This window comes from Thunnus maccoyii, chromosome 4 (genome assembly GCF_910596095.1).
Source record: "Thunnus maccoyii chromosome 4, fThuMac1.1, whole genome shotgun sequence".
Lineage (NCBI taxonomy): Eukaryota > Metazoa > Chordata > Actinopteri > Scombriformes > Scombridae > Thunnus > Thunnus maccoyii.
In genome coordinates, this window is record NC_056536.1 from 26,811,901 (window position 1) to 26,820,307 (window position 8,407).

General features: G+C 39.2%; 1 long non-coding RNA gene across 1 annotated transcript; it reads left to right on the forward strand.

Annotated features, from left to right (window-relative positions):
- The first annotated feature begins 3,468 nt into the window (after positions 1-3,468).
- LOC121896521 lies at positions 3,469-8,182 on the forward strand. Its single transcript, XR_006096023.1, has 3 exons — positions 3,469-3,713; positions 5,125-5,218; positions 8,000-8,182. It is a non-coding gene; the product is annotated as an uncharacterized LOC121896521 (long non-coding RNA).
- Positions 8,183-8,407: the final 225 nt, after the last annotated feature.

Below are 8,407 nucleotides of genomic sequence, written 5' to 3' on the forward strand. Positions count from 1 at the left end.
GGAACGTGCAGTAATAACAGTGGAGGGATGGAACACAGCGGGAATCATTGAAAATGCTCCCTTTTGCTGCAACATTGTGCATTATCTGAATATTAGTGGAGCGTGAATGGCTAGTCAGTGCCATTATTGCAGTGCGTGGCCCCACAGACACTGGATCAGTTCTTTGCTTGTGTCCGAACCATCAAGAAAACCCATCACTCCTGTTGCCAAGGGGATTTAACACATTAAGTCGCAATAGGAGCCATTGTTTCATTATGTTTGACTGCATTCGTAGTCACATTTTGCAGGATTTTCTATGCCAAATGTGTTTTCTCTAAGTGAGACCACAAATACAAAAGCTCCCAACACTCCCACATTTTATAATGGTGTACAGCAGCCTCAGTGAATGAGTCTGGGCTTGTTTTTGTTCAGAATACCTGTCTGGTTTTTCACTAAGCCTCTTCTTCTATAGAAACTGGGGACATTCCAGCTGGCTGGAAGTGCTGATTAGTCCTGGTTTGTTTTGAATGAGAGTGTATGGGCTTCTGTGTCTGTGTTGTGGGAGGGGACGGAGGGCAGGCGTAGTTGAGAGGTCAACACTCATCTATTGACAAAGGTGAGACAGACACGACCAACACCCTTTGATTAGCTAGTCCATTAGTTAACCTGGTCAAATAACAGGACAGACATGGAGCACCTGGGTCAAATATCACACTGCTGGAATTACGTCTTCTAAAAAGGTCTGATGGTGATAATTGCGAGTATTCAGGCTTCTGTGAATTTGTGAGTGTGCACACCAGTGTGTGTGTGTTGTGCACTGTTTTCTAAAGAACTTAAATGTGTTGCCTGACTAATATGGAAATAATTTATATCTAATATTAATCTGCAGCTTCACTCTTCAATTGAGCTGTAACTCAAGACATGAATTCCCAACTTATATAATAAAACAAAGTTTATTCAAGGTGTATTTCCTGTATTCTTGTTTTCAAATACACAGATTCACAGATGTATTGATTTTTTCTTTTCCTTCTAACCTTAGAGCGCAGGGTTTGGGTACCTTGACGCAGAAAGTCAATACATTGTCTTATGGGACTGAAAGGGGTCACTGAGAGCCAATTTAGATTCTTCAGCCTCTACAGTCAAAAGTTAATCCAGAGACAAAACAACCATCAGAAAAAGTGAGCAAGGTGTGATTGGGTACACACTGCACTGGTTGTCTCTTTATAAAGGTTATTTGGTCAAATTCTGAAGGCAGCAGACAACAAACTACACCAAGAATAGAGGTGTTCCTGATGAACAATGTGTCTGAACAGCATCTAAAAGCAAACTTCTCTTTCAACAAAGCCCTGGTTCTAAATTTGTTGTAAGGCATAAAAGTGTGAGATTTAAAATAATGGCGATTGGCAGGTGGTTAATTGAAACGTGCTTAAAATTTAGGGCTTATTTACTTTCTTGCCGAGAGTTAAATGAAAAAACTGATACCACTTTCATATCTGTCTGTTAAATATATGCTCTATAGCCTGGCTCTATTTGAAGGCAGCAAATCTTTCAACCAGCACCTCTACAGCGCATTAATTAACACACTGTATAAACAAGTCATCCAAATTAAACAACCAAATACATTGTTTGACCATGTGCACTCCAGAACAACACTTATAAGAGCGTTTTCTAATCTGGCACCCCTATCAAGTAATTGGCAGGACAACATAATTTGTCTGTGCTTTCCAAATCACTGTCAAACAGTAATTGTTTTCTGATGTGACAATGCTATGGTTCAGGTCTGGTTAGGCACAAAAACCACTATGTTAGATTTACAGAATGATCATAGTTTGAGTTAAAATGATTTATTTGTTATGGTTAGAGAAACATTTGGTGTGGGTTAAAATTACCACTTTGTCCATTGTTGTCATGGCTACAATAATAACCACAGGGTTACGGTTAGGGGACAACTGTAGTTAAGTTTTTTAAAATACTGGATTGGAAAGTTGATATATGTTTAAGTTTATGTCAAACTGCTAAGCTACGAATTTTGCTGATGACGTAAAGAATAACCATAGTTGGGCTAGGTTTTAGCAAGGATACAAAGATTTTTAAAACGCTGTCCTGACTCGCGGTTGGAAATATGACTCTTGCGGTTAGAAATGGGAAACAAACAGCGGTTTCTTGTGGCAAAGTCCACTGTTGGGCTAACTTTCACCATCAAAGGGAGCTGGGCTAGCTGTTTCCCCTTGTTTCCAGTCTTCATACTAAGCTAAACTGGTTGTAGCTTCATATTTATCCCACAGATATGAGAGACGTATCAATGTTTGCATTTAACTCCCCAAAGTGACTAAGATATTTCACAAGCTGTCAAACTATCAGAACTGTCAAACACCATTTCTGGCTGGTAATAATAATAATAAAAATAAAAACAATCCTTATCACTCAACTTTTTGCCAAAGTTTGTCATGGATGGCCAGCCAATAAGGACTATCCTATTTGACAGAAACTGGCAATCGCCTTGCTGACAAAAAACTGTGCAATGTTGATCAAATTTTCACTCATTAACTCCATCATCTTGCCAGATATTGATGTGCAGAATTGTAGTTATACAGACTTAAACACTCATTTGTGTTGAAAAGAAGAGAGCTAATTATGAGCAATAGATACTGTACAGTTGTGGTGGCTATTATTTTTCTTAATTGAATCATGACTGTTTCTGTGAAATGTGTGGGAGGTGTGATTGTGAAACCACACAAAACAACTCATCAGCGAGATATTTTTTTTCATAACTGGCATCACAGAACAGAAGCAGAGACAGTACACAGTAACAGATTATTCTCAAACACTGTAGCACAATCTCACCTCAAAATACTTGAAGCTTTCTCATATAACAGCAGGAAAATATAGTGTGAGAAACTGTTAACCTGTTGTTGGCTGATTTTACAGACCTATGTTTAAAAATGAAAAAATCACACAAAACTCTTGTAGCACTCTAATATGCTTGATATGTAATCCTCCTTGCCAACAACTGGTTTCTGTATACCCTTAATGTACTAATAAATCAAAGTATCGTACTTCTTGCAAGAGAAAGTTGATGGTTTAATTGTCAAGAGACAGAGGTCAGTTGCCTTCTCAGATAATTGAGTGTTCTACAGAAGGGATACTGAAGTCTTAGAGGTCAAGTTACTAAATTTCCACCAGATCAAAGGTCCAGTAGCCTAAGAGTACAATAAATAATGATATTTAAGTGCACAAACTCCAGAACTCTGTACAGGAATTGCTCAAGTCCTTAATCTTAAGTGTCAAAAGGTGTGATGGCCAGGCGGAGACACTGGTGTGTTATGGGGTATGAGTTCTTCACTGTATCACTGAAAATGTTTGATTCTGCTGGAAGTTTAATATGTCAGTTCCAGCTGGTTCAGTTTCGTGGTTTTTACCTCTGTAGTTTTGGGATAGTTTTGTTCAAAACAGGCATTTTTGGAGTCATAGTGGCATTTTACATTACTCTTCAAATGAATACATATACCAGTCCACTCATCCTTAAATGTTTGGTTTTTTGTAAGTTTTATTTTATAAAGCCATTTTACTTAATCAACCGGAGCACCAACCTTGCTAACTGCGGTTACTGACTAACAGGTAGCTGAATGATAACAGCAGAGGTGACGGCTTCGAGTCAGTTGTGGTGAAATTTTGTTTCCGATCTGGATTTAATAGTTATTCTGTCTGGATCTGGACCGGAGTCCGCCTATTGAGTACGTAAGTTCTACAATGCAGTTAGCACAACTGACCTTCGCTAAGCACCACCCTCCTTGTTACTTTTGATTTCCATTCTACAGTTCATAATGATAATGGTGACAGATTTACTCCTCAAAATTCACAGTAATTTTTGAAACAACTGATCTTCCATTTAACACAGAACTAAACAAAAGCAGACTTCTCATCTCTAGCCAGAGACTATGGATTTTTTTGGCTGAAATGATGACTGTCGCTAGCAGGTTTAATCAGCTGTAGCTAGCTAGTGAAAACAAATGTTATTCCTAAAACTCTCAACAGCGGACCTTTTATTGTTTTAAACAAGACTGGTAAAAGGGTCTTAAATATGCACATGATGGCTACACAGACATTTTTATTTATTTTGATTGTAACTAGTTAGCTAACGGCCTAATGGCTAGCCCTTTGCCTTAATGTAGGTAGTAAGCAGTTACCTGGGCATGTTAACGTTTGCAGTTGACAGCTTTCTTAGAGTATTAAAACACATGATTTAATCCATTCCTTACACTTCCTAAACACTCCTGTGTTTTTGGCTTTTTAAAGGCTAAAAAAAAGTACACCACCCTCCAAATCTCTTACTCTCTTATTAAAGCCCTACACACATAGTTTAGGCATGTGGACAAATCCAAAGCTTTGACAGGCTTGCTGTGCTTAGTGGTGGTTGCTAAGCTATGATTGGACAATTGCTGTTCAGGGGCCACATTTAGAGAACGTTCAATTACAGTAAAACTGACTTCAAATACTTTAGTTACGAAAAAAATGTTGACAACCTGAGAAAGATTTTTTGGCCAAGGTCAGCAGTAGCTGTAAACTTGGAACACAAAAAATATCCCTGCTGTCACTCTGTTGTTCATAATCTCTAAAGGATTGGTGGACCTGGACACCTTTTAGGATGTCGGAGCTGAAAACAGCCCTTATGGAGCTGTTATCCTCAAAGTCTCCAAATTTCAGCTCTATATAGAGTTACAGGATTATCCAGGCTAAGTCAGCAAAAGCACATTAGTGGTGACACACTGACACCAAATTTTTAGTGTCAAGCCAGTGAGGACGAGATGATCCCACATCAGTCAGAAATAACATGTGGAGGTGGACTGCTATTCTCAATAACTCAGAGAAATGGGAACATTTCTTTATTGTGATCATTTTGTTTTTAGTTTAATTTTCAACCCTATTAATTTAATCATCTGCACAGTAACAACTAAACAGCGGCAAAGTGTTTCAACTTCATGTTGTGCCCCAACAGCTATCACTGCAAATTTGTGTGTGTGGATTAGTAGTTGCTGAATGTGATGTCGGCATGCACCTTGAAAATGAACTTGTTATTTTTGTGGCACGTGATGTTGTTTTTCTTATTGTAACCTTTTATGTTTTTTCTTTTCTTTTGACGGGTAGGGCTGTTGCAGCTGCAGAGCCTTATCCCAGGGTGTGTGCTTCGCTCACCAGGCTGGTGTGAGTGGGAAGGTGCTGTCATCACTGAAGACAAGGAGTCAGTAGAAATATCTTCATGTTGAGCGTAGTTAAAGCCAGGCTCATTTCTCTTCACACTGCAAAGGGTTTCTGGGCCAACACATCCATGTCACAGACTAACACCACAGGCCATGTGCTTTTATTCATTTGTGCCTGTAACAAACTACAATTTTAACATAACAATCTTGAAGATCTCTGTTTCGTTCTCTTTGCTGGCATCGAAGGCAATAAACTTCTCAGAGATCCACATTGTCGCCTAGCAGTTGGCAACGCTAGCAGAGATGGGGAATAAACAGTATGCGAGTTGAAGAGCAAGTCTGTTGCGTTAACTCCACCTACCCTCCCTGGCGGACCAACCACTGCTGGGTGCCGAAAATGTGTCACTAACTGTGCACCGCTTGTGATTTTTCCCGGGAACGTCGCCGCCTACACCCCCTTCGTAATACTGCAAATGCAAGGGCTTTCAACAGTGGGCCGTAGGCTTAATCACCATTGTTTTACTTCATTCAACAATAGATAGTGATAACAATAGATAGATAGTGACTTAACAGACAGTTATTTAAATGAAAATCTTTGAGATTATTACTTTAAGGCTGCTTTAATCAATATTTTTATATTAACAATGGATCAACTGAATGTAATGTAAAAGGGGTCACATGTAGTGACAAACCCACAGAGAATTATCACCCAACTCTGCAGTTCCCCTCAGCTCTGCAGAGCATTTTAGCCTCTTTCAGCTCAATGTTTTGTTTTTACAGCCAACTTTACTGTTTTTGTTCACTATCACTACTCTCATCAAGGACCCATTGTGCGCTACTGCCCAGCACCAAACAGCATACAGACAAAGTTAGTTCACTAGTTGGTGAAGATAGTGGAACATTTAGCAGCTATAGAGCCAGACGTTCCCCTCTGGAGTTGATGAAGACCAAGACAGAGCTAAAATGAAAGTAAATATCGACTCTCATTTGAGAGAAAGAGCCAATGAATGCTTGATGTCCAAATAAAGCACTGTTTGCTGACACATTCGCCATATCAATGTTAGTTTATATGGTGATAACAAGTCAATGTTGTGATTACAGATTTCTGCGATGCACCCAAGTCAAGAAAGCAACAGACCCTTTTCACATGTGTGACTGAATTCCATTTGCACCCTTGAAAAGAATGGAGTCATCATTAATGTTATTAGTAACACCTGTGCTTTTCCTGCTATGACAAGTCAAAACGTCTGCTGTGAAAAAGGCCTATTAATGCAAGTTTAAGATCAGTAGGCTATCAGCAAGGTTTCCTTCATCGCTGTTCGTCTGAATTACTTGGCTCCCATTTCAGATGCTTCCTCTTACAGCACTTTTTCAGGTTTGATATTCTCGTCCTCATCAGGGCCATGATCCAAAATGAGATCAAATGCCTCTTTCACATCCTCTCACTTTGCTCATTGTTGCGCTACCACAGAATGACATAAAGGCTTAAGCAGACTTATTTATACACCAAAGCTACCAGAACTGATCAGGTGATAATAATGTGTTTGTCCCCATAACTAACAGTTCCCAGGGGGGACAGGAGTGAATTGTTGTGATGGTGTGACAGAAGTGCTTTCATTCAGAATATTATGCTGGGAATATTTGGTTCCTGTTGGAGGGAAAAGTATTGTAAAAGGGAAGATGTGTGGGAGAGGGGGACGTGCATGTGTGGTGTGTATTTCTGTGTGTGTGCATGCTGGTATGTGTTTCCCTTCTTTTGTTTAAATTGGTAATCATTTCATGGGTTTGGATATCTGCAGTGGATGCCTCATGGCTATCATATAACCGAATATAAATATCTATATATTTTACACAGTACAGTTGTAAATCCATCAAGTTTGACAAGTACACAGCAGGAAAGATAAGTTTGAAATGTTTTAACGATAATAAATTGTTTTCAGACTACTGTAAGGATATTGAATTATCCCAAAAACTAAAGAAAAAAAAGGTTGCTAGTGACATCAACACTGTTCTGAATGTCAAACATGGACAGAAGGTGGTTGATATTTAGCCCAGAGACGATTCCTACATCGTTCTATTTCTAGAAGTCATTGGCACTAAATTGAGAGTTTGTAATCTGGCATTGGTTATTTTCCAGCCTCTGCTTATCTGAATAGAACATGAGGAGCAGAATGAGTTTCTGACTTTTGAAAATAAGAGCCACAGCCGCCGGCTTTACATATTTATTTGGTAGCAAAGGTTGGATAACGCAGCTGGGAAACTAAATTATGTATCAACATCTAATGCTGATTCCTCTTCATAGGCCAAGCTCTCTAGATGAGGAGAGGGCAACAAGGATGGCAGATGTATAGCTCTGCAAGTGCCTATTTATCCTGCTGAAGTATGCAGAGCTAGAATAAATACTTCCTATTTTACATGTGGATAAGAATAGTGTACTGGGTTTGGAATTTGATTGAAAGCGGGGCAATCTAATCTGTGATAAATATTCATCCCGTGGCCTTTTTTATTCAATTGTTGTGGAGCCCAGAATTAATGGGAATTTATCTGGTCAGCCCCAAGACGCGCTGTAGATTCATGAGATTTGGATTTCTCTTGTGTGGGGAAGCTTTTGCAGTCAGTGAAGGTTTTGCATTCTATTGTGACCCGCAGCAAGTCAAACCTACGAAGATTTTGTAAAGCTTGCTTCTAAATAATTAGCCATCAATAAAAGTTGTATTTCACAGTGAGTCAAAGCATTTGAAAGATGCATTTTGTCTTTCTTACTGTTCTTTTAAATTCTCCATCCCCCCCCCCCCTCTCTCTCTTCTTCTGCCATATCTCAGGTAGGAATTTTCCAGAAGTGTTTCTGCAGATCTGTGGAATGCTGACAGGACAGAGCATGTCGGTGGTTCTCACGCTCTCTGCAGAATATGTCCTGTGCGAACTAGCTGAGGGAAAGACAACTTGACTAAAGTTCACTTTCCACCGAGTGAACACGTTGTATATTAGTTCCATATTATTAAACATTGAAGTGTCAGGGATTGTAGGCTGAAGTCAATGCTTTTGAAATTTTTAAGTGTCATTCATAAGTGCATTATTTGAATATAGCCCCTGGTTATGACAAGTCATAGTAAATCACACATTGGGACATGTTGTAATAACTATATAAGCAAGGCAGATGCATAAATCCAGAGAAGAGGGAAGAAGGAAGAAGGAAGAGTGCTAGGAATTTCTTCTACTGAAACTTCACA